This window comes from Saimiri boliviensis, chromosome 13, assembly GCF_048565385.1.
Source record: "Saimiri boliviensis isolate mSaiBol1 chromosome 13, mSaiBol1.pri, whole genome shotgun sequence".
Taxonomy (NCBI): domain Eukaryota; kingdom Metazoa; phylum Chordata; class Mammalia; order Primates; family Cebidae; genus Saimiri; species Saimiri boliviensis.
In genome coordinates this window covers 27,018,723-27,045,725 of record NC_133461.1, presented here as the reverse complement: position 1 = coordinate 27,045,725, position 27,003 = coordinate 27,018,723, and positions in this window count along the sequence as shown.

The following is a 27,003-nucleotide window of genomic DNA, read 5'->3' as shown; positions in this document are numbered from 1 at the left end:
CAAAGGCCCCATTCCTAATATTATCATCTTGAGAAACCTCGCATACTACACTTATCTGTGATTCTTCTCTTTCTGGCTGGGTAGATGGAGATAGCCCCAAGGTGACTTTCACAGCCACATGCTGAAGATGGCTGAGCTCTGTCAACCTGGTTCTCTGAATGACTGCATGGAGGAGAGCAACCTCACTGAGCTACTGGCTCATGCAGTACTAGTTCTGTTGTGTGGAGCAAGGTATAAAGTTTCATGCTTGAGCTATTATGCACTTCGGGTCCAGTTTTTCAGTAGAGAGGGGTTAACTTACACAGTGTGAGGATAAGGAAATAAACTGTGAAGTAAAGTGAAAACTAGCAAGTCAGGCCACCCGATCTGAGTTGGAATCCTAGATTCACTATTAACTAACTCTGTGTCTATTGCTAGTCTGTGCACTTCTAACAGACTAAATTTTTACATCCATAAAATGGAGAAAATAATTCATTTTTTGTCTTCTTCCAGGGTTGTCACGAGCTCCCCAAACCAGAAAGCACTTTACGACATAGGGGGCATTATTATTAAGCTGTTTGCAGTCCCTGATACCCTGGTGCCTGAAGGATTTTAAGGAGGCATTTGAGAAGAAATATGCAGTAGAGAGTGAGGTCACATGACAACCTGGGGCTGGGTGGAGGAATTTTTGAAAGGTGAAAGGAACATAAACTGGAAATCTGGAGCATACAGACAGGTGTCCTGCTCAGCGCTGGTTGGAAGACAGCATATGGGGTTTGAGGTGTCTAGAGCCAGGCGTGACCCTGGATTCTACAGCTGGCATGTGTCTCCTCCGACCTTCTGAGGGAAAGAGAAAGGAGGGAGAAGGGAATGTGGAACTTATTCCCACATTAAATGAAGACAATAAGGAGACAGCAGGATACTTGCTTCAGTCATGAGGCCCCTGGAACAGAAGAACTATGTCACAGACCAAAGGGGAGCATAACCCACAATAAACCACCACCACAAAAAAACCCGATATTGTGGCATTATCTTGAGATGCGTAATTGTATTAAGCCACCGTCTTCCGTGGCTTGTGCTTGGTCCCTGCCTAACCTCCAGGGAAAGGAAAAGTGAGAGGCATGGCATCATGGCTAACTCCCTTCCCTTTTCCCTGTTGGGTTCCGTGGCAATCTGCAGGAGTGTTCTGAGGCAGAGGCTACAGTGGTCTCTGGGCCACTCCAGAAGAATCGTGACCCCAAGTGTGGTGTCCAGGTTGGATAAGGGAGCTTACAGCACCTCGCTAAAAGTCTTGCTCTCCTGTCTGATTGCATCCATTGAAGGCAAAGCTGGTGCAGAAGGGCTAAGGACCTTTCATACCTAAGATGAACCATGGAGGTCTTTTTGTTAGAAAATATTTCTTCCACTTCCCTTCCTACCCCAACTGAAAATTCCACCTTCCTGGATTCATTCTCAGAAGAATTTATTTAAATTTTATTTTAAGATAATTGTAGATTCACATGTAATTGTAAGAGATAAAACAGAGAGACCCTGTGTACCTTCACCCGGGTTTCCCCAATGGTAACATCTTGTATGACTATAGTACAATATCACACACAGGAAATTGACATTGATATAATCTCTTGATATCATTCAGGTTTCACCAGTTTAATATGCATTCATGTGTGTGTGTGTATTTAGTTCTGTGAAATTTTATCACAAGTGTAGACTTGCGTGTCACCACAATAGTTAAGGTACAGAACAATCCCATCACAAACATTCCTTCTGCTATCCATTTGTAGCCACTTCACGGTCTCCTTTCCTTTTCTCTCTACCCCCGTAGTCAGGTGTATTGAAAACCAGATTCATCTTAAAACACCTGGAATTAAATTAGTTGATGACGTTCTTTCTCCTGCAGAACTGTAAAGCTCAGCTGTGAGGGCCTAGAAGCCAACATTGAGTGCATGATCAGAAGGTGGCACGCAGGCCTTGGGCTCTAATCTCCTGTCTGTGATTTACTGTTTGATTCTTATTGGGCATGTTTCCTAACGTATTTGAGCTTCCATTTCTTCATAGCAAAAATAAGGATGTTAATTCCAATTCCCTGTGGTGTTCCATGAGATAATACCTGAAATGGCACTGCACATTCTAGGTAACCAACCAGTGGATGCATTGTCACATACATTATCTCATTGAATTCCTACTTCAGTGTGAGATTGATATTGTTGTCATAGAGAAACTGAGGTTCAGAGAGATGCCTCAATGTGCTCCCGGTCAGAAACTTGGATGCTAAAAAGTCTAATTTCAAAACCAAGTCTAATGAAGCTCAAAGTCTGTTCTCTTATCCCTTTTTTGTAATACACATGAATCCCCTATATTTATTACTAATATTAATGAAAAGAGAAAAAGTTAATCAGGACAAATGTGTATACAACATGTACACATAGATATACAGACACACACCAGTCCATATCCAAAATGCCACTTCTCTACAAAGTTCTTTCCTCCCACAGAGCTTGAAAACTCATGTCCCAACCATCACTTTGAAAAACTGCCTGCCTTTGTTCAAAATGTAGGTTTTATTATTGTTCAGGTATGGTAAGGCCAACAGGTCAGAAAATGACTGACATTGAAAAGATAGTTTGCTACTTATAGTTCCCAAGAGGATGGGGCACACTGCACCATGCCACAGGGTCACAGGGAGAAGCACTAGGGTCAGTCACTAGGCAGACAGTGAAGGGTCAATGTGGGCAAGAGCTTTTATTGTGGTTTCTGTGGGAAAGGCAAGGCAAGGCAAGCAGCCTTAGGATGGGTTAGTTTAAGTAATTTCAATAGACTCTGGAGCATAGGCGCTGTCTGTATTTGTCTGGTACCTGGCCCTGTGATGGTTAGAGCCCTTTTTTCCACACCTCAGCTGTTCAGAACTGGAAAGCATTTGTACTTGCCCATGCATGGAGATAGTTCAACTTTCCCAGAACTGAGCCCATTTTCTAACCCTACCTTCTCCCTAAGCTTCCCCTTGAGTTCCCCTCTCGCCACCCAGCTGTGAAGCTGTGAATGAGTAGAGGTGTTAGAGGAGAAGGCAGAGATAGGTGACAGGACATCAGCAGGATGAGGGAGGAGCCTGAATCTATGAGGGAAAAACTTGAGGTCTTGGCCAGTTTACTGTATCCAGGGCTAAGTGTACCACATCAAAGAAGGAAAAGGGAAACTGTTCACCCCAGATCTTCAGTTTTCTTCCCCATGGCCTCATTATAGTGCCTTGTTTTCTCTTGGGACTTCTGTTTATTCTGCCTTGTATTATCATAGCGTTCTTAATGTTAACATTTTTTTCTACAATTGTAGTCTTAATGAAGGATCTGTTAAAGAACGTGTAGAGATACTAAGATCAAATGTCTCCAATTTCCTTGTGCCTAAAAAGAAGTGTTAAGTGTTTACTATCTCTTTTTTCTGTTGCCTTCGAAAGAGAAAGATATGTTTGTTGGTCAAGGCATTGATGTGCTTCCTGGGGTGGTGTCTCCCTGGACGTCTGTGTCTTCCTTGGACATCTGTGTCTCTATGGAGGCTGGGCTGATGGTCCTGGAGAGGGAACTCTGGTTCCAGCAGGGGTGGACTGTAAGGCTGAGTTAACAGCCTTCGTTCAGCTTATATGGGACGCCAAAACTCCATAAGGAACCTAATTCACTGGGAGCAGTGACGATATCCATAGAGAGAGGTGGTGGGAGGTACTGATTGGATGACATCAGGGACGTGAGCCTCAGAACAGGGGGCCATTTTTCCATTTGCTCTGGGTCTTTTCTAACTTACAGTCAGCCAGATAGGCCACCTCTGTTATTTGGCCCATGCTTAACACTTAGTTCTGACTGCTGTCTGCCTGCTCACACATCCCATACCCAGGTTAGACCCATACTTCTCAACCATCCTGGGGCCTGGACTTTATCAAAGACAGAAGCAGCCCATCTTTTTTCCCTGGTCTTCCCTTCATCATCTCTGTCTGCCTCCAAGCAAATTGTGCATCTGCTTCCTAGCCTGATCCAGCATCAAACAGACATAGGAGTTTTATGCACCTCCCTAGCCCCCACATTAGCGAACTAATTTTTTTTGTTGTTGTTTATTGCATTCTTTCTTATGCATCTCCCTTTCCTCACCCACGTGTAGATGACTATGGATACTTCATTTACTCAAGAAATAAATGACAGAAACCAAAGTAACATAATTTGTTTTTAGCAGGAGCAAAAGCTTCAATGTGAAGGCCTCAGTGTTGAATTTCTGGCTCTTATTAGTTGGTAGGGAAGATTTTGTGGGGTCAGGAATTTTCCATTCCTAAAATCAAATCTGATAATTTGAATACCAGAAGAAAGTTTAGAATATTGTGAATGGTTGTGCTTTGAAATTCAGTAGAGAAATGGAATGGATATTTTGAGGGATTATGACCAGGAGAGAAGTTATTTATTTACTTTTTTTTTATTTTAAAAAAATATGGACTAAACTAGAGCACTCATATATACTAGTGGCAATGACCCCATAAAGAGGGATAAGTAATGATGCCAAAGAGGGGACAATTGCAAGGACAAACACCTGGGTTAGCAAGAAGCACACACTGTCCTGATAAAGTACAGGAGCTGGCCTTTGATTGGAAGAGGATCAATTCTTTCATTGTGTCAGGAAGGAAGAAAGAATTAGGGTGGGTGTTCTGGTGGCTTGGGAGATTCGGTAGTGGGAAGATGCAGGTGCTTCTGTCTGATTGATTCTAGTCTCTTTTGGGTGACATCAAGTGCTGCTGAGTGTGGGGCTGGTGATTGGGAGGATGCATTAGAGACTGGATGATGAAGATGTGAAAGAACTCCAGAAAATGTAAAGTGGAAATTATTAGGGAGTTGAGTGCTTATCTGGATTGTTATCATTACATTGAGGTTACTTGACATAATAATATGAGTAGCTGGGCATGGTGGTTCACTCCTGTAATCCTAGCACTTTGAGAGGCTGAGGCAGGTGGATTGCCTAATCTCAGGAGTTTGAGATCACCCTGGGCAACATGGTGAAACCCAGTCTCTACTGAAATACAAAAAATTAGCCAGGCGTGGTGGCACGCAGCTGTAGTCCCTGCTACCTGGAAGGCTAAGGCATGAATTGCTTGAACCCAGGAGGCAAAAGTTGCAGTGAGCCAAGATCGTGTCATTGCACTTCAGCCTGGGTGACCAAAAAATGAAAAAGAGAAAGAGAGAGAGAGAGAGAGAGAGAGAGAGAGAGAGAGAGAGAGAGAGAGAAAGAAAGAAAGAAGGAAGGAAGGAAGAAAGAAAGAAGAGAAAGAAAGGAAGGAAGGAAGGAAGAAAAAAGAAAGAAAAAGATTCAGCTGTTGGGGAGAAGGTTCAGTGTGTGGATACTTTGATTTGACAAGGGTTGGGGTTTTTCTAGGTGTGTTCGACAAAGGGAGGGGGTGCATTCTGTGAAAGATGTTTTCAGTGGGCCGACTGTCATTTTGGATCAGGGACTTTAGGCTGGGTATGGTGGAAAGAGAAACAGTGAGGGGCTAATAGAGGATGAAATAGTTGTGGGTTCAATGCATGAGAAGTTTCATTGAGGTTGAAGAACTGTTAGTGACAAGCAGTTTAATGGTAGGCTGAAGAATGACCTCCAAATAGATCCTGCTTCTGCATCTGGAACCTATGGATGTTACCTTATATGGCAAAGGTGACTTTGCAATGTGAGGACGCTCAGAATCTTGAGATGGGGAGATTATCCTGCATTATCTGGGTGAGTCCTAAATGTAATCATAGGTACCCAGCTGTGCAGTGATGATTGTCAGTGTGCCCGTGTATGTGCGAATATGCAGTATAAGGTAGATGGCCAAAGGGGTGGGTTACTCTGAAATGGGCCTTGTTTGGTTCTAGATGCCAACAATTACAAGTAGTATAAATTTGTACAAATTACTAACCTCAGTAAGCTTTGATTTTTCATCTATAAAGTAATGTTGATAATCCTATTCACTTTTAAAAGTATTACGGAGATTAGGTAAATTAATCTTTATAAAGCACACAATGCAGTCTCTAGCACAGAGTAAACACATTGTTATTGCTATTTTGCTATTATTTTGGAAGGAATTCTGCATTGCAAACACTGAGATGTAGCTTTTAAGTTAGCAAGTGCCTGTTTGTGTTTAAGAAAAACAGCCGTGCACTATCTTTGGTGTCAAAGAGAAGTACTTCATCTAATCAGAGAGTATGGATGAGAGGGTGTGCCCCAAACTCTGAGAAGTCTTAGCAATACTATTCATAAATGGATAGTGAAGCATGAAGTCATAAAATGTTTTATGGGAAAACCCATGAAAACTTCAAATCTTCTGTAATACTTATTAAGAATAATTTAAACCATTTATATTTTATTCAAAAATGCCAGTGGTTATGAGTTAATCAATTTCAATTGATTTTATTTGTGTAAAATTGGCATTTTAGAAAGTGAATTTATTGCTCACAGTTACCTCTTCCAATGTGAAATTATTGCAACACTGGTAATAAATACACTCTGATTGAATCTATATCATTAATCAAATATTCCCAAATTGAACTCCTAATAGTGTCTTATAAGATTAAAAAGACAAAGAGGATGTTGGCTGCTTTTCAACGTCTCAACTAAGGAGGAAGAAGAAATGATGACTCTCAAGGACATTTACTATCTTTTTTTCTTGCCTGTTTCAAGTCTGTAACCCACTCCTGTGTCTGAGAAATCTACCATCCTATGAGTCTTGGTAGGAGGCAGGGTTCACCTCCTACTAAAGAAGGTGGCAAGGTAGCAGGCCAAAAATGACAGATCCTTTCCTGGTTTCCCTCGAAGCTAGAGTGTGCATGTGACCAAGGCTCAATCCCTCAGAAAACCTCCGCCCTCTGAATCATTGCTACATGACGCACACAAGTAGGCTCAGTCGAGAATTTATTCTGGCAGCAGAGGCCATGGCAGAGGCAGAGGCAACTCTTAAGTCCTGTGGCACAGGCTGTACAAGGTGGCATCTAGCATTCTTCAGCTGCAGCAAGGGTGTTGCTTAATTTGCTTAAAGTCAGTCATAAGTAGGATGCTGAAACAACCTAGTTTGCCAAAGACAGTTCCAGTTTATACCTGTCATCTTGTATAAGTTTTGATAGCATTCTCCTTTGCTTTCAAAATTTTCCAATTTGGAAAGTAAATAAGATGGTGTATTAGCATTCTCTAGAGAAATAGAGCAAATATGAAATGGATAGATACATGCATACATACATACACATACATAGACACATACATAGATAGATATTTATTATGATGATTGGCTCACACAATTACAAAGGCTGAGAAGTCCAACTGTCTCCTGTCTGTAAGCTGGAAACCCTGGAAAACAGCTGGTAGAGTTTCAGTTCAAATCTGAAGGCCCGAGAACAGGAGAACAATTGCCACATGTACCATTCATCCAACACTTCCTATTCCCTTTACTTGGTTTATTTATTTTTTTCCTAGCACCTATTACCACATGATCTGTCGAGAATATGCAGTTAATTTTTATTATTCTTGCATCTGTATTTGTGAGTTCAACTGCTTGCCAAAAGTTATTTGTAACCTCAACATCAATACTGGAGTTACTTTTGTGGTCATGTATACATGTGTACAGAGCAGCAAAATACTTGAGTCACCTGATGCACAGGTTCCCAGTGAGGGTTGAACAAAGCAACCATCTGTTTTCTTGTTTTCAGATCTCATACTGTAAACAGGTGTACCTTTTACAGTATAGTTAGTGCCATGTTTTTTCCCACATTTTTGTGGGGGTTTTTTGTCAGTGATTTCTGCTTAAAATGGCCCCCAAGTATAGTTCTGAAGTGCTGTCTAGAGTTTCTGTGTGCAGGAAGGCTGTCTATGCCTTCTGGACAAAACATGGTGTTAAATATGCTGTAGTCAAACATAAATTATATTGCTGTTGGCCATGAGCTCAATGCTAATGAGTCAACGGTGTATATGTCCATATTGTATAAGGCACCTTTAAACAAAAACACATATAAAACAAGATTATGGGGATCCGACTTTCAAGATGGCCGCCTAAGAACAGCTCAGGACTTCAGCTCCCAGTGAAAGTGCAGAGGGTGAGTGGACGCCGCATTTCCAGACGAACTCTTATTGCCCACAGACCAGGAGATACCCAGGCAGAGGGGTCGCCAGCGTCGCAGTCCCAGCCGGTGCGGCTGTTTTGGCCCCCGCGGGGCTGATTCCGCCCGCGTGGCTGCTGTGACCACTCCCTGTTGCTGCGGTTCTCCGTACAAAAGCCACTGGTCTGGGAGCCCTCTTAGCTGGCGAGCAGAGCCCTGAGACGGCAGAATAGCCCATTCATCTGAAATAGCGAGCCAGGCCAGGAGATTCCTAGGCAAAAAATCCGCCAGGAGCCGGCGCCGCGGTTCGAGCCCACTCCGTGAGTCGCAGCACGGGAGATCCCGGCGCCTTTTCAACAAGCGACCGGAACGCGGGGTCGTTCAACTTAAAAGAAAAGACTCTGAGTCAGGGAGCCAGGTGATCAGGCTCGGTTGGTCCCACCCCTCCACCCCCAACAACAACGAAAACAAAAACAGTAATTGGAAACCCTCTGGGTTGAGCCCTTCAAACCAAGCACAGCTGAACCGGGACGGTCCGGCTCCGTGGGGGAGGGGCTTCCGCCATTACTGAGACTCTCCACCGCTACAGAGGCAGGCTGCCGTTGCCGAGGCAACCCGCCGTTGCCGAGGCAACCTGCCACAACAGAGAGAGTCCGCCATAACAGAGGCGGGGCCACCATTGCCCAGACAGTTCTAACTACGCCCATATAAAAAGGACTACAGGGAAGAGCTCAGGGCAGCTGGGCGGAGCCCACAGCAGCTCAGCAAAGCCCCTGCGGGCAGGCAGAGGCTAGGCGTGCTGCTAGCTGGGCGGGTCCGACCTGAAAAAAAAAATCAAAAAAGGCAGTAGTGCAACGGAAACTCATAAAGCTCCAACTCCCTGGGACAGAGACAGACAACAGGTGGATAAACCCACAAAAATGGGTAGAAACCAGCGTAAAAAGGATGAAAACTCCTGAAACCAGAACACCTGTCCTCCTAAAAGTGATCACAACTCCTCACCAGCAAGGGAACCAGACCGGATGGAGAAGGAGGGTGATGAAATGACAGAATCAGACTTCAGAAGATGGGTAGTAAGAAACTACAATGAGCTAAAAGAACATGTTCTAACCCATCGCAAAGAAAATAGGAACCTTGAAAAAAGATTGGACGAACTGCTGACGAGAATGGACAGCATAGAGAGGAGAATAAGTGAATTGATGGAGCTGAAAAACGCAACACGAGAACTTCGTGAAGCATGCACAAGCTTCAACAGCCGAATTGACCAAGCAGAAGAAAGGATATCAGAGGTCGAAGATCAACTCAATGAAATAAAAAGAGAAGGCAAGAACAGAGAAAAAAGCGCAAAAAGGAATGAACAAAATCTTCAAGAAATGTGGGACTATGTGAAAAGACCTAATCTACGTCTGATAGGTGTACCTGAATGTGATGAAGAGAATGAATCCAAGCTGGAAAATACTCTTCAGGATATTATCCAGGAAAACTTCCCCAACCTAGCAAGGCAGACCAATATTCAAATCCAGGAAATACAGAGAACACCACAGAGATATTCCTCAAGAAGAGCAACCCCAAGGCACATAATCGTCAGATTCACCAGGGTTGAAATAAAAGAGAAAATGCTAAGGGCAGCCAGAGAGAAAGGTCGGGTTACCCACAAAGGGAAGCCCATTAGACTCACAGCAGATCTCTCAGCAGAAATCCTACAAGCCAGAAGAGACTGGGGGCCAATATTCAACATCCTTAAAGAAAAGAACTTTCAACCCAGAATCTCCTATCCAGCCAAACTCAGCTTCATAAGTGAAGGAAAAATAAAATCCTTTGTGAACAAGCAAGCACTCAGAGATTTCATCACCACCAAACCTGCTCTACAAGAACTCCTGAAAGAGGCTCTACACATATAAAGGAACAACCAGTACCAGCCACTCCAAAAACACACCAAATGGTAAAAAAGCAGCAACACAATCAAGAATCTGCATCAACTAACCAACAAAACAGCCAGGTAGCATCAAAATGACAGCATCAAATTCACACATAACAATACTATCCCTAAATGTCAATGGACTAAATGCCCCAATCAAAAGACACAGACTGGCAAATTGGATAAAAAGCCAAAACCCATCAGTGTGCTGTATCCAGGAAACCCATCTTACATGCAAGGATACACAAAGGCTCAAAATAAAGGGATGGAGGAAGATCTACCAAGCAAATGGAGAGCAAAAAAAGGCAGGAGTTGCAATTCTCATCTCTGATAAAATAGACTTTAAAGCAACAAAGATCAAAAGAGACAAAGAAGGACATTACATAATGGTAAAAGGATCACTGCAACAAGAAGAGCTAACGATCCTAAATATATATGCACCCAATACAGGAGCACCCAGATACATAAGGCAAGTTCTTAATGACTTACAAAGAGACTTAGACTCCCACACAATAATAGTGGGAGACTTTAACACCCCATTGTCAATATTAGACAGATCAACCAGACAGAAAATCAACAAGGATATCCAGGATCTGAACACAGACCTGGAACGAGCAAACCTAATAGACATTTACAGAACTCTCCACCCCAAATCCACAGAATATACATTCTTCTCAGCACCACATCACACCTACTCTAAAATTGACCACATAATTGGCAATAAATCACTCCTCAGCAAATGCAAAAGAACAGAAATCATAACAAACAGTCTCTCAGACCACAGTGCAATCGAGTTAGAACTCAGAATGCAGAAACTAACTCAGAACCGCACAGCTTCATGGAAACTGAACAACTTGCTCTTGAATGTTGACTGGATGAACAATGAAATGAAGGCAGAAATAAAGATGTTCTTCGAAACCAGTGAGAACGAAGACACAACATACCAGAATCTCTGGGACACATTTAAAGCAGTCTCTAGAGGAAAATATATAGCAATGAGTGCCCACATGAGAAGAAAGGAGAGATCTAAAATTGACACCCTATCATCAAAATTGAAAGAGCTAGAGGAGCAAGATCAAAAAAACTCAAAACCTAGCAGAAGACAGGAAATAACTAAGATCAGAGCAGAACTTTTCTTCCACCCTCACTCTTACGTGGACTCTCTTGCCCTTCTGCTTTCTACCGTGAGATAATGAAACAAGAGTGTCTCACCTGATGCCACCACTTGCGTATTGAACTTCCTAACCTTTAGCACCATGAGAAATAAATTTATTTTCTTTATAAATTAAAAAAAAAAAAAAAAAAACAAAAAAAAAAAAACAAGATTATGTATTGGTCAGTTGATGAAAATGTGATCAGGGGCTCACAGGAATCTAACTCTGTACTTTTCTAAACAGCCTTGGTTTAGTTCTCACTAATTCAATGTTTATGGCAACTTTATAGAACATATCTATTGTGAATAAAGAGAGTTGATTGTAAACAAATAAATAAATACTGTATTTATTTCCTAAATAAATCATATATCCTAAATAAATCATCACAATAAATAAATGAATACAGTATTTATTTATTTGTTTACAATTAGTCCTCTCCCAGCCAAACTCCAAGAGAGCATATATATTGTCTTCTTGTTTTCTGCTATGTCCTTGGCATATAGAACAATGTCTGGGATACAGCATTTAATAAATATTTTTTACCTGGATAAATAAATGCACTTCAGTGGTCTAAAAAATGAGCATAGACTTCTGTTTATGGATATTTCTTTATAGAGTAAATAAAGACACTGTCGATCTGCATATAAAATATTTAAAAAGCTTTATTTTCATGCTTTAGATAAAAATTAAATAAAAATAGAATTATCTATTTTTTTCTGTATCCCAGTATCTTATTTTTGTGTAACTGTGAAAAATGTGTACCTTTTGAAGATCATTACACTTGAGAGTTTCTAGGCATTGCTGAAGATTTTACATGAGATAGTTTTGGTTATATTGATTGCTTGGTATGATACTGGGATGCTTTTATGTTAAGTCCTGTGCAGAATATTACATTTGAAAGATGTCTTAGTTCCTTTGTGTTACTATTAAGAAGTATCTGAGACTGAATAATTTATTTTTAAAAAGAGATTTATTTGGCTCACGGTTCTGCAGGCTGTATACGAAGTATAGTGCCAGTATCTGCTTCTAGTGAGGGCTTCAGACTGCTTCTGCTCATGGTGGAAGGTGAAAGGGAGACAGAGTGTGCAGAGATCACACAGAAAAAGAAGCAGCAAGTATAGGGAGAGCTGCCAGGCTCTTTTGAACAACTAGCTCATACGGGAGCTAACAGAGCAATAATTCACTCATTACCACCGGATGCCATCAAGCCATTCATAAGGGCTCTACCTCCATAATCCAAATGCCTCCCATTAGACCCTACCTTCAACACAGGAGATCAAATCGTAAGCATGAGGGCTAGAAAGTCAAACATCCAAATTACAGCAGGAGAAACTGTAGGTACTTGCTGGTCCACTCTTGCAGGCAAAGCATTACCTCTTCCACAATATCTGTCTCCTGCTTTCATCAATTTTTACTTCGTAGCCACTTCCTTAATGTTTGAACACTGTTACTACTTTGACCATATTTTTCTTGTAATGAGTTGAAATCTTTCAACCTGGCTGGGCACGGTGGCTCACACCTGTAGTCCCAGCACTTTGGGAGGTGGTGTGCAGATCATGAGATCAGGAGTTCAAGACCACCCTGGCCAACATGGTGAAACCTCATCTTTACTAAAAAATAATATGAAAATTAGCCAGGCATGGTGGTGGGCACTTGTAATCCCAGCTTCTCGGGAGGCTGAGGCAGGAGAATCACTTCAGCCTGGGAGACGGAGGTTGTAGTGAGCCAAGATCGCACTATTGCACTTCAGCCTGGATGACAGAGCAAAACTCAGTTAAAAAAACAAAAAACCTGTCAACCTGTATCGTCCAACAATAAGACCTAAATTTGTCCCCTTGAATGTACAAGTCAGTTTCCTTCCTTTGGCCTGTGATGACTCCGTATATGTGGGTAGACAGTTACATAGTTGCTTCCACGTCTTTGACTTTAAATTTTTCCAGTTATTTCAAGTGCTACCTTCAAAGGTTTCCTTATTTGGGAATTGTGTCTTGGCAGTTCAAAAGAGAGAGGATCTTTAAACAAATTTTGTGGGAGCAAAATGACAGTCTATAACAAATTGGCCAGTGAATACAGCTGAAGAACTTTTAAAGAACAATTGTGTTCGTTATGTACAATATTAATTAGAAAATTTAAAAAGTCTTCAAAAACAGCAGCAACAACATCAACAACAGAATAGTTGTGTCTATTGTTCAGTTTTATGTTGTATTCTGTCCCATACTGGGTAGTAATCACTTCCCCCACCCCATTATCTTGAAATACTCCATAGTTGATTGTACAGTAGTCTTAAATTAATGGTACCTTCTGTAATACAGGAGAAGATTGAACTACAGAGAGATGGCACAGTTATGGAGACAAAATAATTAGTATAGTGATAGAGAATTCAACAGGAGAAAAATTTAGAGAGTATGAACAAGGGGATCATGAGCATAGAAAATATCCAGAGAAATTTCAGGAAAGTTGGGTGGAAATTTGAACTGTGTAATTTTGATCTTAAAGGACAGAATGTAGTAGATTGATTGCAAAAATGGCCATAATTCTTTCCTTCCTGCACACCCTTTCAATGTGTTTTTGTAACAACTTCCATTGAGAAGCAATGACTATTTTCCAACTCTTGGATCTGGGCAGATCTTGTGACTTGCTGTTGGCAATACTCCCACAGCACTGCATACCATTGCAATGCTTCTATTATTCCTTGTCTTACTTTCCTTTTACCTCAGTTTACCTGTTCTGGGTTTACATCTACCAAATATAGCATCAATACTTAATTTCTTATCTAAGTTTTGCTTTCCAGAGGATCTAGATTAAGGTGTAACAAAAAATTAAAAGGAGATTGTTCAAAATTCCACCAGTAATGTGAAAACCCCAACAGAAATATCCAGTTATCCTCTAAACTCCCTAAATTATAAAAGGCAAGCCAAACCATCATTAATGATGTTTAATTGATGTTTAGTATAGTTTAACTTAAGCTTTCAGATGTCTTATAAAATGGAAATCTTTTTTTTTTTAATGGGCTTCTTGTTTATTTGATAAAAATCAAGAAACCTTCTTTTATTCCTTTGATCACTGTGTCTTGGATCTATATTCTAAGATTTTTTTGAATCTTGGAATATAATTTTACTATTTTTAATGATTATGATTATGAGAGTGCATAGGTATTAGAACTTCACTTCTGTGGCATATACTATTCTCTGACATTTTTGTTAAATGAAACTATCCACTTTGCCCATCAAAATATAATTCCATGGGACAACACTATCCATTAAGATATAATATATTTTATCATGCCTTAAAGATATGTGTAGGATAAGAATAGATTTTACCTATAGTGGTAGAAAAGTAAAGAATGCAACTTCTATTCTGAAAGTATTGTCTTCTTTTTGTATATAATTTTTTAGTTCTTGGTATCCTAACTTTTTAATGATTAGAGAAAAAAAATCCATCAACTCTTTATCCCTACTGATCCTTATTCTATCAATGAAATGGCAAATACACCTTGATTTTCCAAAGAATTCTCTATTTCCCATGTGGTGTCTTAGAAGGAGGTACAGCCTTTCTCTAGTGGTGGATGTTTAGGAAGGGTTGAAGAAATCCTCTGAGTCAGTGGGGACCCCAGGGGCCTTGAAGAGGGATCAGGTAATAGGTCTGTGCTAGGCAAGAAAGGGGAGCAGTGGACATGTGCTTGTGCAAGGTAAAGGACAAGAGAAAAAGGAGGGAGAATTGAAGAAAAAAACAATAAACAGCAAAAGCAGAGAAAGAGAGACACAACTATGGAGAGAAGAGTACTGGTCTTAGCTCTCTCATGAGCTGTAAGCAGCCTGAAAAGATCAATTGGTCATGTTTCCATACTTAGGAAAGTAGAACCATTATCCTCATTTTATTGGTGGTAAAACAAATGCCTTTTTGGTAAAGTGAGACATGACTTCTCCTGCCTCCTTAATTTTTTTTTTTTTTTGCAATGCTTTCTTCTTTGACATAGAAAGGAAGAAATGATATCTTTATATTTATGTGTATGTATATTTATATATGTAGAGAGGGAATGTCTGTGAGTGTACATTCAAGGGATAGCTATCTAGGAATATCAGTATTTATTCTCTGAGGCTTTAACTGTAAAATCAATTCAAATCAACAGATATTTATTTAGAATCTATGAAATACATATTCATTTAGTAAGGAGTTACGGGGTTATAAAGTAATGGAAGTACATATCTCAAGCCCTAGATTATCCTGAGTAGTCCTGATATAAAACACTTTTACTCACTATCTCCATAACTGCATCTGTCCCTGTCAGCCTAAGTAATCAGTTTTGGTTTAAAATATAGTCAAAATCACATAAGACACCACTTCTGTCTTTGAATTCATCTGGGGACGTCACACATGAAGTGCTAATGGACAGAAGAAGCAGTCTAAGGTGGCAGCCCCATGTGGATGAGTGGGATTGAAGGGTGGAAGAGGCTGGTTCTCCTGAAGTGGCAGTGTCTCTCCTATCCAGTCCTGAGAGTGGCCAGTGCTGAGCAATGGGTGGTTTTGGTTGCAGCCCCGTGGTTTGGCTAAAACTGTTCTGCAGTGTAGACAGGCATTCAACTTTTGTTAGAATCTACTGCTTGTCTTCCAAGATGGTTCCAACATTTTACGCTCCCACTGGCAATGTTAGAGAACTCCGCTTACCCTACAGCCTCACTAACACTCATATTGCCATTTTAAAAACAACTTGTAGCTATTCTGGAAGGTATGTAGTAGTATCTTACTGTGGTTTTAATTTGCATTTCTCTGATGGATGACTACATTGAAGAATTTTCTATAGCCTTATTGTCCATTTGCATATCTTCTTTTATAAAGTGCCTGTTTAAATCTTTCACCTACTTTTACTGGGTTATTTGTCTCATTATTATTGATTTGTAAAAATTCTCTATATATTATGAATACAAATCTTTTCTCACACATAAGCCAGCCATACTTTTGAATTGCAAAAAACAGAACTTGACTAGTGGTGACTTTAACAATGCCAGTATCAATTCTTTGATATAACAAAAACTCAAGAGCCATGCAGCCCTTGGCTAACTAAGCAGATCTGCTATCCTTAGCAGTTGGGCTTTTCATGCTTATGCTTTTGACCTCATGTTGCAAGATGACTGTGATTCCTTCAAGCACTGTGCTCGCATTCAAAGGCAGGAAGAGTGGGGGTAATGAGGAGGCAATATGAAGAGGTCCTTGAGTGATCACTCCTTCTTTCAGTGGAGATAAAACTTATTTCTCAGAAGCACTCTCAAAGTTCCTCTTAATTGTTATTGGCCAGAATAGGTAGCCTGAGCACCTACAGTCCAGCAATAGGGAGCCTGGGAAGTAAGCATTCGACAATGGTTTACTATACTATAGCAATGATTAGATTAGACAAGTAGGATTCATGCCCTGGAGTTGGACACACTGCGTGAACACAGGTTCTATTAGCTAGAAGAGAGGAATGCTTGTTGGGTAGGTACTACCTAACATGTAAATATTAAAATGCCAAAAGCTGTCTGTTACTCTCCAATGCAGTAAGAGATCCTTTAAAAAATTTGCGAGCCCCTGGTCAGCTTATGGACAACATAAAAGTTAGGACCAGTTCTTCACTTAAATCCATAAAACTATGCCACCATCCCCAAATCCCATTAAACAGCTGATCGTATAGAAGCCCTGATGGTTTGAACAGCTAAATCAAATTGTTAGTTCTGGTCACATTTTATTGCTGCAATCGGAAGACAGAATTCATAACGACATTGTCTAAGGGACAAGGCCAAGTGACTCCAGTAGAAGAGGTGAAGGCAAATGGACGTTAACAGCCATTTGCTGGGTTTCCCCTGAATGTAGAGCCTGAGTCAAAAGCATTTTAGGAGCCAGGCATAGTGGCTCACACCTGTAATCCCAGCACTTTGGGAGGCTGAGGTGGGCAGATCATGAGGTCAAGTGTTCGAGGCCAGCCTGACCAACATGGTGAAACCCCGTCTCTACTAAAACATACAAAAATTAACCAGTCATGGTGGTGCACACCTGTAATCCCAGCTATTTGGGAGGCTGAGGCAGAAGAATCGCTTGAACCCGGAAGGCGGATGTTGTGGTGAGCTGAGAGCACACACCATTGCACTCCAGCCTGGGTGACAGAGCGAGACCCTGTCTCAAAAAAACAAAAGGTATTTTAGGTAGTTTATTTGGAAAGCAATCCCAGGAAACAGAAGAAAAGGGCTGGAGGGGAGTGAAAGAGAGGAAAAGAAGGCATCGCAAAAACAAACTAAGAGTTGACCATGTCTGTGGGTGACTACAGCTGAATTGTACTAGGAGCCTCAGGGGCTGCATAGAATACATGAAAAAATTTCATGCCTCAATATTCTACAAGTGTGGACCAGCTTTGTTGGTATCACCTCAACTGTGATATACCTACAAATTCATGGGTATCATCCTGAATCCAAAATGTGGTGGGAGTGGGGAGGGGTGGGTCAGTATATTGTATTTCAGTAGGCTCATCAGGTGAGTCTTATGCATGTTTACATTTGAGAATCGCCAGTTTATTCCCCAGAGAGAGTGTTGATTAATTAGCTCATGTGTCCATTGGTTAAACCACGTGAGGTTAACTCTCTTCTACTTTCAGGTTGCTCATGCATTACTGTTTTCCTCACCTCTCAAGTGAGAAGCCCCCAGAAGAAAACAAGTGATTTCAGTAGCTTAGGTATGGCTCATAAAGGTACACCCATAGGGTGCTGGTTTCTGTAGTGACAGCTGGAGTAAAAGGTGGATCAGAAGAGTGTTGCATGAAAGATCACTGACTCAGGAGAGGAGAACCAGATTTGGCCAGCTTAGATCATGGCAGCTCCTTCAATATTTGAACTTCGTGGAGGGAGTCAGGAAATCACTTTTTAATGCATTAAGCTCTCTATAAAGGGCCCTAAGCTTCCAGGAGAAAACACACTGTGTAATTGCATAGGACTTCAGTGTACAGAAAACATTAACAAGACACATGAGAAACAGTAGCTGTTTATGCTGTGGTATATCCTTGAGGCAGGTGGAGTGTTTCCATCTGTTGAAGTAGCCTCTGTGATATCTCCCTGTTGGGATCAGGTTGAAGAGAACAGATTTCTCACTTCACCAGGAAAAAAAACTTCTCAGCAGCAGATCTTTATTTGCCCTCCCTCAGTTTCTCTGGGAATTTAAAGACGTGCAGTTTTCCTTCTCTATTTTCTTTCATATTGCCCCAAGAACACTTGATTCTTTGCCAGCCATTTGCTTTTGTTCTAGTTTTCTCCTTTCTGCTTTGACCCTAAAAAAGTCACTATGGTCATAATTTTATTTGAATCCTTTGAAAAAGGGAAGAACATTTTACCATAAGACTAGAGTTAATATGGGCTGGCGGGGCAGGGATGATGAACTCAGGTATCAGGTAGAGAGACTCACCCTGTAAGTTCTCTGTAAGTGATGTTTGATTCAACACATGGAATTTCAGATTTTTGTTCAGAATTATCATTAGGCTGAAGAGGCAATAAAAAGAGATGCAAAGATTAAGACAGTAAACATATTTGCAGGCTTTCTCTATTGTGGGTGGGAGGTACATTAAAACTCAATTATAAGATTTCAGCCATTGCAATATGGATCTCAAGTGTTCCTGTGAATAGAGGTTTCCCTGGGGAAAGATAGCCAATCCTTTCCTTATTTTCCCCATATTAGTTCTTCTATTACAGTGCACATGTCCTAAACACCAACTGTGTCTGGTGATGATGCTTAGTGGAGACCTGTCACTAGGGCCTGAAAGTGCCCACTGTACTGTTCTCCTGACATGGACTGACTTAGTGCCTAAGAAACCAAAATCACCACACACTCTCTCGATTATAACTCAAGGAACTCCAAATTCTTAGGTTTTATTTTTAGTGTCCTTTTTAGACTTTTGGAAATTGGCACTGGTGCATATTTAAGCTTCATTGTAATTCTCTGTTTTGGTTTAAAGTCTTGTACTGACTCTGAGGGTCTCCTCCTGCTGCCTGGCTCTGGCTCTAGAAATCTTTGCTTGTCTCTGGCATCTTCAGGATTTTATGCTTATGGGGGAACCAGAATTTAAATATGACTGTTTTGTCATCAAACAGATGTTAGTTGAGTGCCCATTATGCTTCAAGCATCATATTAGATGTTAAAATATAAAACGAACAGGACAAAGTTGCAGTTTTGATGCAGGAATTTTCTTGGCCATTTTGCCAGCCAGGAACCTTCAGCCAGAGGTGCCCCTGCCCAGGCCTCCCTAAGTCCTGGGTCTGACTCAGGAGATGGCCTGCCCACTAGGCCCACCGGGCTGCACCTGGCTTGTGTACCAACTTAGCCCATGGCTGGGCTGGAAATGACTTAGCCCACCTATGTTATAGCTCATACCCATATTCAGCAGTTCCTGACTTCTTGTTCCGTGTCCAAGAAAAATGAGGTTGTGCTGACAATTCAGAGGGTGAGAAGGGCAGAGAAGAATGTTATTGAGCAATGGAATGTCTCTCAGTGGAGAGGAGATGTGGGGGTGGTCCCCCACCTCTGTAGTCAGGTGGTTTCTCTCTCAGTGTAGCTGAGTCTGGGAGTCTGGGGCTTTTATGGGTTCAGAATGTGGAGTACGCACTGATTGGTTGGGGAGTATGGAAAAGGGCTAAAGAAAGACATAACTTAAAGGTGGGCATGGCAATTTAAAATAAAAGAATAAGGGAAGGGTTAAGTATTTGCAAAACAAGTGAAGGGTAGGGATCAATCAGAGGAAATCATGCCAAAGAGGAAGACAGGTTCTCAATCCAGTCTTTGGTTTTATCCAGGACTGTCTTCAGCTTGAAGGTCAGGTTTCACCAGGGGACCCACCCCTGTCTGCTTTGGCATTTATTTGCCTCCTGTTGCTATCATTTTTAGAAAAATTAGAATGTAGGAAATAAAGATCTGAGCATCAGTTACCATCGTAGACCGTTGAAAGTTATACAAGGGAGGGAGCAGCACAGTGCTTTTGATGCAGAGAAAGGTGTTCATTCTTCATGGAAGAGGAGAGGAAGGACTTGTGAAAAGTCCACAGTGAAGGTAAAAATTGAGCTGGGTTTTGAAGGATAAGTAGGAGTTTGCTGCTTGAACTACATGGGTGATTTTTCAAGGAAGGCAGATCAAGTGCATAACATCTTTGAGTGATGCACAGGAGCCCAGCAGGGTTGTAGTATATCATGCTTCGGGAGGAATTGAAGGCAGGGCGACCTGGAGGGCAAGTCAGTGGACAGAGTCTGAGTCTCTTCCTCCAGTAATTAAGAGGTTTGTAGTTAACCTGGGAGAATGGTTGAAAGACCCCGGGTCATAGAATTTTGAGAAGTGAAAGAAAGGTGGAAAAAGTAGACAGAGTACGTATTTTGACAGAATGGAAGAAAAACGGATGGTTGTATTTAGGAAAAATACCAAAAGAGTCCCCCTCCCCTCCTTTCTGAAGGAAGAAGGATTTAATAAAAAGAGGATATTTGAGAGAAAAGGGGCTAATTCAGTGCATGAGGTTCCAGAAGATGAGGAAGAAAACTAAATTGAGATTAAGGGTGAATTTTAGGATTAGGAAGTACTTCTTCATGTGGACGTTGAAGAAAGGAAGAAAAAGTTGCGGATAAATGTACTTATGCTTCTGGAGTGGGGATGGAAGAAAATCAAGGGAGTGCATGCTTGGTTACTTTTACATTGTTTGAGAAGCAGAAATCAAAGATGTCTGGGGCAAGAGTGGTGGAGGAATGTGTTAGCCTTTTAGAACTGCTGCTGTCACATACAAGAATGAGATCTGTATAAGGGAAAACATACATTTAAAAATTCTAGAGCCTTCACATTTTAAGTGTGAGAGAGCAAATCTTCATATGTATAAGGCAGCTGGAACAAAGAGACCTGGCCATTTTTCCCAAGTTTCAACTTCCCTGTGGGATGTGTGTCCATCGATCTCTGCCTCCCCTCTCTCGCTGGCCTCTAGGAAGGGGCCAGCACCTCTAGAGTTGTGGTCACATCAGGGGCAAATCTGATTCTCCAGACTCCCTTGATCACAACCGAGGCAAGTCAGAATTTTCAAAATGGATGGATCATTCATTTACATGTGAGACATAAACAGAGACATACAGGAAAATATTAGAAACGAGGACAGGCTGCAAAATTCAGGTCTCTGAAATTACCCTTTTCTGGCTCATTCCCAGGCTCGCCGTCTCTTTCACTTCCCAGAGCCTATCCTGGAAAATGAGTTTACTGTGATCTAGCCAACAAGAGTGGCTTCCTCCCTAGCTCCAGCTTGCCTCCATATTCGTGGTTTCGTAGAATGGCCCACTGTGCAGGTCCTGCTGCCTGGACCCCTCAGTGCCCCCACAGTTAAGGTGGCAGAGAGACTCCCTCTCTGCTTCCATCTCCTAGGGCTTCATAACACACTGGGAAGTTTTCTCTTTAAGAAGTTCCATTTCCCTGTTCACTGGCAAACCTGTTCGACGAATGCAATGAATAAAGTCAGCACTCTGACCCACCTTTCAGACACAAGGAATCACTTGGAACTTAATAGAGGCCCAGTGATATTATGCTAAAATAACAATATTACCCAAACACTAAGAGCTGCAGTAAAAAGATTTTATCTGGAAATCCAAACATTGCAATTTTCACACAATAAAATTTTTCTAAAAGGCTTTAAAAATATGTTCTCTACTTTAAATCAGACCACTTTAATAATTCAAGGTTAGTTTTTTAGTTTTACTCCCACCATGTTGCGACTGATTAGTCTATGATTTCACAGTTCTTCCATCTGGCAGATATGTTTTGACAGACAAATGGTCTTTCTGAATAATAATTGTAAAAATATAAATGATTTTTCTTATTTCTGTATCCTATGCAGTTAGTAAACTACAGAACTGTACTGAAACTCAGCTCTGTTTGGCTACCAGTTTGGTTTACAGTTTAGTTAAATAACAAGTGTTTCCACCAGAGAGCACAACTGCCAGCAGCAATAACTGACAAACATCCCAGATGCTTTGGGAAGGTTTAGTGTATTGTCTCAACCGTAGCTCCCCAGTGCAAATGAATTTACTTGATCCTTTCTTTATGGTAGGTTTGAAGGAATAAGGAAAGGATAGCATCACATCAACGATGGAAGGAGATTAGGTTTAACTGGTGCTTTCTTCATGATGTCTTCAAAAATGATTATGGTGCCTTTAATCTGTCATCATAGCATGTATGCAAAGTTGAATTCCATGCCACCAAATATTACTGATACTTTAGTACTTCTCTCTTTCCATTATAGTAGGTTCAGACAACAGCTTTTTTCCCCCTTGTAGTCATGACACAGGGGTGGTTAAAAAGTGAATTCAGTTTCTTCTTCAGCATCTCAGCCTGAGAGTGAGATTTCTAGCAAAGCATTGCTTTGACTTAGCCTCCAGCAGATGAAAATATTTTGCAGGTCTTGAGGGTTTAGATAGCACAGGATATTTATGCTGAGAATTTCCTGTATTTGAGCTGAGTCTGCTCATCCTGGCATCCCATGGGGATGTGCAGGGAGGGATGCCAACTGTGAGGTGCTCAGAAACACAGGAATGCAAGCCTTAAGCTGCCCAGCCCGTGAAAATATCAGGAATCTTAAAACCCTATAGGCTAAACCTTACCTCTCCCTATACTCTGTTCTCCATTGGAAAAAAGGTATGACCTCAACCTCTGGGAATGTGATGAGAACCCTGCCTGGGAGAGTACTGATGGATAAGGTGTTTCTACAGAGATCCCAGATGATGTCTGTGGTCACTGGGCTTGTTCAGGATTTGCAGTCAGTTTCCTGTCCTGTTCATTTCCTGACCAACCACAGCGAGGACTTATTCTATCTGGGAAGTCAAGTCAGAAGTTCCACAGATTACAGACTGGGACGTGAGAGGAACAGGGCTAAGCTTTCTCCTGGCTGAAGATTATGATAAATGCTTAAGGCCTAAGAGCAGGCTGGGGAGATGGAGCTGATGATGGGAAAGAAAACTGGCACTTTGCTGAGCCTGGACCACAAAGCTGTTCTCTTGTGGTGCAGGAAGAGTAACTACTATGGTCTCAATTAATAGCAGGATTTTCCAGTAACTTTTATATAAGCAGAAAAATTACATGTGTACCATTTTTATTTGATTTCATAGAAAGCACAACATTCTATTTTTAAACATAATTTGCATCAATTTTACGAGTCTCCGTAATTTTTTGTTTACAAATGCACAGATCCTCTTAAAAATATTCACTAACAGAAATAACCTTGACCTGATTTTTTTTTTTTGTATCATGGTTTTAATTGTTTTAACATTTCAGGTAAATTTTGAACCCTGAAAGTTTAGTTCTAAGGAAAAAGTGAACACACTAGGAATCAAGAAAAAAAAAAAAGAAAGAAAAGGAACAAAAAGAGGCAGCAACATGACAAATACAAGATCAGTCAAATGGATCCTGCTGATAGGGTGTTTTTGTTTTTAAGACATGTCTCACTTTGTTGCCCAGGCTGGAATACAGTGGCATGATTACGGCTCACTGCAGCCTCCACCTCCTGGGCTCAAGCAATCCTCCCACCTCAGCCTCCCAAGCCCCTGGGACTATGGGTGTGCACCACCACACCTGCCTAATTTTTAAAAAATATTTTGTAGAGACAGTATCTCACTATGTTGCCCAGGTTGACCTCCAACTCCTGGGCTCATGCAATCCTCCTGCCTCAGCCTCCCAAAGTGCTGAGATCACAGACTTGAGCCACCATGCCCAGCCTGTTTTGATTCTCAATGACTGTCAGAAGGCAGTGCTATGCAGTCATTAGTGGCATAAGGCTTCCTTCAAGCAAGTTGGACAGTCCATGGGCCAAACTGCTCTGTACCAGATTGGCTCTTGTGTTAGGTATCAACGACTAGAATTCAACTCCTGTGACACCAAGGGTCAGATACCTGCCACTATTTCTTGATCATTGACTTACCCTGTAAAGACACTGGAATAGAACCAGAGCGTTTCTTTCCAGAGGAGAGGCACTAGCTGAAAAATTAATCGGCAGATTTGCTTTGTGACATGCACCCCTCCCACAGGGGAATACAGTGCCAAATACTCTTCCATATTACTGTTCCAGATGTTAAAAGCCGGGCAGGCTTCCTTCATGAGTGTGGCCCCAGGATTGCTTAGTGGACAGAGACCTGGGCTTTAAGTCCCATCAGATTCTTGGCCTAATTGATGGATTAACTTGAAAAACTCCCTTCTCATGCCTGGGCTCCAACTTTTTTTCCCCCACCAACTTAATGAGGAGGTCGGGCTATTTCAACATTTTCCTAAGTAGATTGACATTTTCCAGAGAATGCTACACTTGAAGAGTTAAATAAAATAAAGCTAATAAAAAAGTGTTTTGTGGTGAAATGTTTTGGAAATAGCGCAATCAAACAATGTAAACAGCTTTATTACTACAGAACTTCTTGTGGCTTCTGTACAGATGTGATTTTGACTCTCATAAGAAAGTTAAAATGAATCTTTCCCAAAATGTATTTGGAAATGATTTTTATGGTTAGTGAGGAGTATTGTGTGGCAGGAACTGGGTTCACCAAGGTTGTTTCAGCATTATGAATCCAATAGTAAAAGATAATGCAGTAATCATTTTAGAAGAGGGGTGGAAATATCTATCAACCCCTAATATCCTGCGAGGTCTCTGTGAAGAACCACATCCCCTGGGAGCCATTCTGTATTTCACTGTTTTCCAACAGGAACCTTCTCCTCCACTCAATGAAGAGTTCATCGTCTATGAACAAATGAGAAGGGAATTATCAGAGTATGTTCGAATAATTTGGTGCAGTTTTTCTTTGGCATCTATTGACCCCCCAACTTCATATAATGATGTTTTCTATTCTCCATTTTCTGAAGTACAGCCTTATGAAAAAGTCAATACCTAAAAATCCAAACATACAGGGCATAAAAATGAAAGAACTATTCATATCACAGAGAACTCTTCACTTCACAAAATGATTCCTCCCAGGGCTTATTTTAAAGAGAAAGGAAGTTGGAAACACGGAAGGAAGTTCATTGATTGCACTTTTTTTTGGTCTAAGTTCTGCATTATTTTGCTAGCTTTTTAGTAACTTTAGCCTTAAAAGCAGTTTCTTACATGCCTCTGTTTACCCTCCTGTTAAGATTGAGGCCCTATTGAATGCCAGTGGGTTGATTCAGCATATAGAGGCTTAGGGATGGCATACCTTCATCTTCACACTGCCTCTGGGCTACTCTCTGGCTCCTTACTGGGCAAAGATGAGTTTCCCATCAGCAGAGACCACTGTTTGAAGGCAGCTAGACTCTCCTAGAACTTCATTATTGATTTTCCCAGTGTTGCTTGCAGCTTGGAGACTTAGTTATTTTTCAGATATTATTATCTTAATTATCTTGGGAAATAAATGTTTTTGGTCATGCATCTGAAACATGTGCTCTATTTTGCCAGCTGTCCAAGTTGCTAAGACTTTCTATCTCCTGGTTGGGAAAACTGTTTCTGCGTTAGACAGCTGCAATGAATCAAGATGTACACAAACTTGATTTTAAAGGTGTTTCTTGCCTTGTTAACCCAATCATTGTAAGACAAAGGAACAGTTGGATCATTGCTATGTTGGCTAAAAGCATTAGCTTTCTTTTAAGGGTGATTTGCCACTTCAGGGATAATTAGGCCACTTAAATGCTTATCTTTGTTAGTCAATGGACTGGGAAGTCTTTATCCTTATCATGAGTGATGTGGTTCAAAGAAAATCTCAGTTCTAAATAGAGAGGCTGTTTCAGCACAGTGTAGTACCTACTAGGTTGCTGGATGTTTTAGCCTTTAGAATTTACCAACAGCCTTGTTTATGTAGCCCTGGAGACTTATCATCTCTAAAATACCTCTTTCCTCCCTCATTAAGTAGAGTTTTCTATCCTTGGTTACTCTTTGTGTGTGTGTGTGTGTGTGTGTGTGTGTGTGTGTGTGTGTATGTGTGTGTGTGTGTGTGTGTGGCAGCAAATAGGGAGGCTAAGCAATGGGTGTTTTGTAAATTTGTAAATGTAGGGGAGGAGTAACAAACTGAAACACAAAATCCTGAGAAAGAATGTCCTTTCCCCAATTCTCTCCTGCTACTTGTTTGGAAAAAGGGAATGTAGCATTTAGTAAGGGGTGGAGAGGGAACCAAGGCATCCCTATAACCTGTCACTTAATCTCTGTAGCTAAGACTTGAAGTGAGATGCAGGTGACAGAAGATAGGTGTGCTGGGCTAATTTCTTCTATGACTGTGAAACATAATTACTGTCCTGGGAATAGGGATTCCCATCCTGGCCCTGGCTCTGTGATTATGAGGCTAGTTCAATTTCCCCATTTTCTGATAGTGAAGTGTTGCTATATCCCTGCCCTGCTTGGGTTATATATGTCAGCGAAGAATCAAACTCTGTAAAACATTTGAAGAAATTTATTCTGAGCCAAATATGAATGACCATAGCCTATGACACAGTTCTCAGGAGGTCCTGAGAACATGTGCCCATGATGGGTGGGGCGCAGCTTGGTTTTATACATTTTCGGGAGGCATGAGACATTAATCAAATATATTTAAGAAATTCATTGGTTTGGTTTAGAAAGGCAGAGCAACTCAAACGGGGTGGGTGGTAGGGGGGCTTCCAGGCTATAGGCAAATTTAAACATTTTCTGATTGACAATTGGTTGAGTTTGTCTAAAGACCTGGGATCAATAAAAAGGAAATGTTCAGGTTAAGATAGAAGATTGTGGGACCAAGTTTCTTTTAAAGTCTTATGGTGGCTGACCTTAGAAACAGTAAATGACAAATGTTTCCTATTTAGACCTCTAAAAAGGTGCTAAACTTTTACTTAATCTCTTCAGGACTGGGAGGGCCTGGAAGAAAAAGATCTA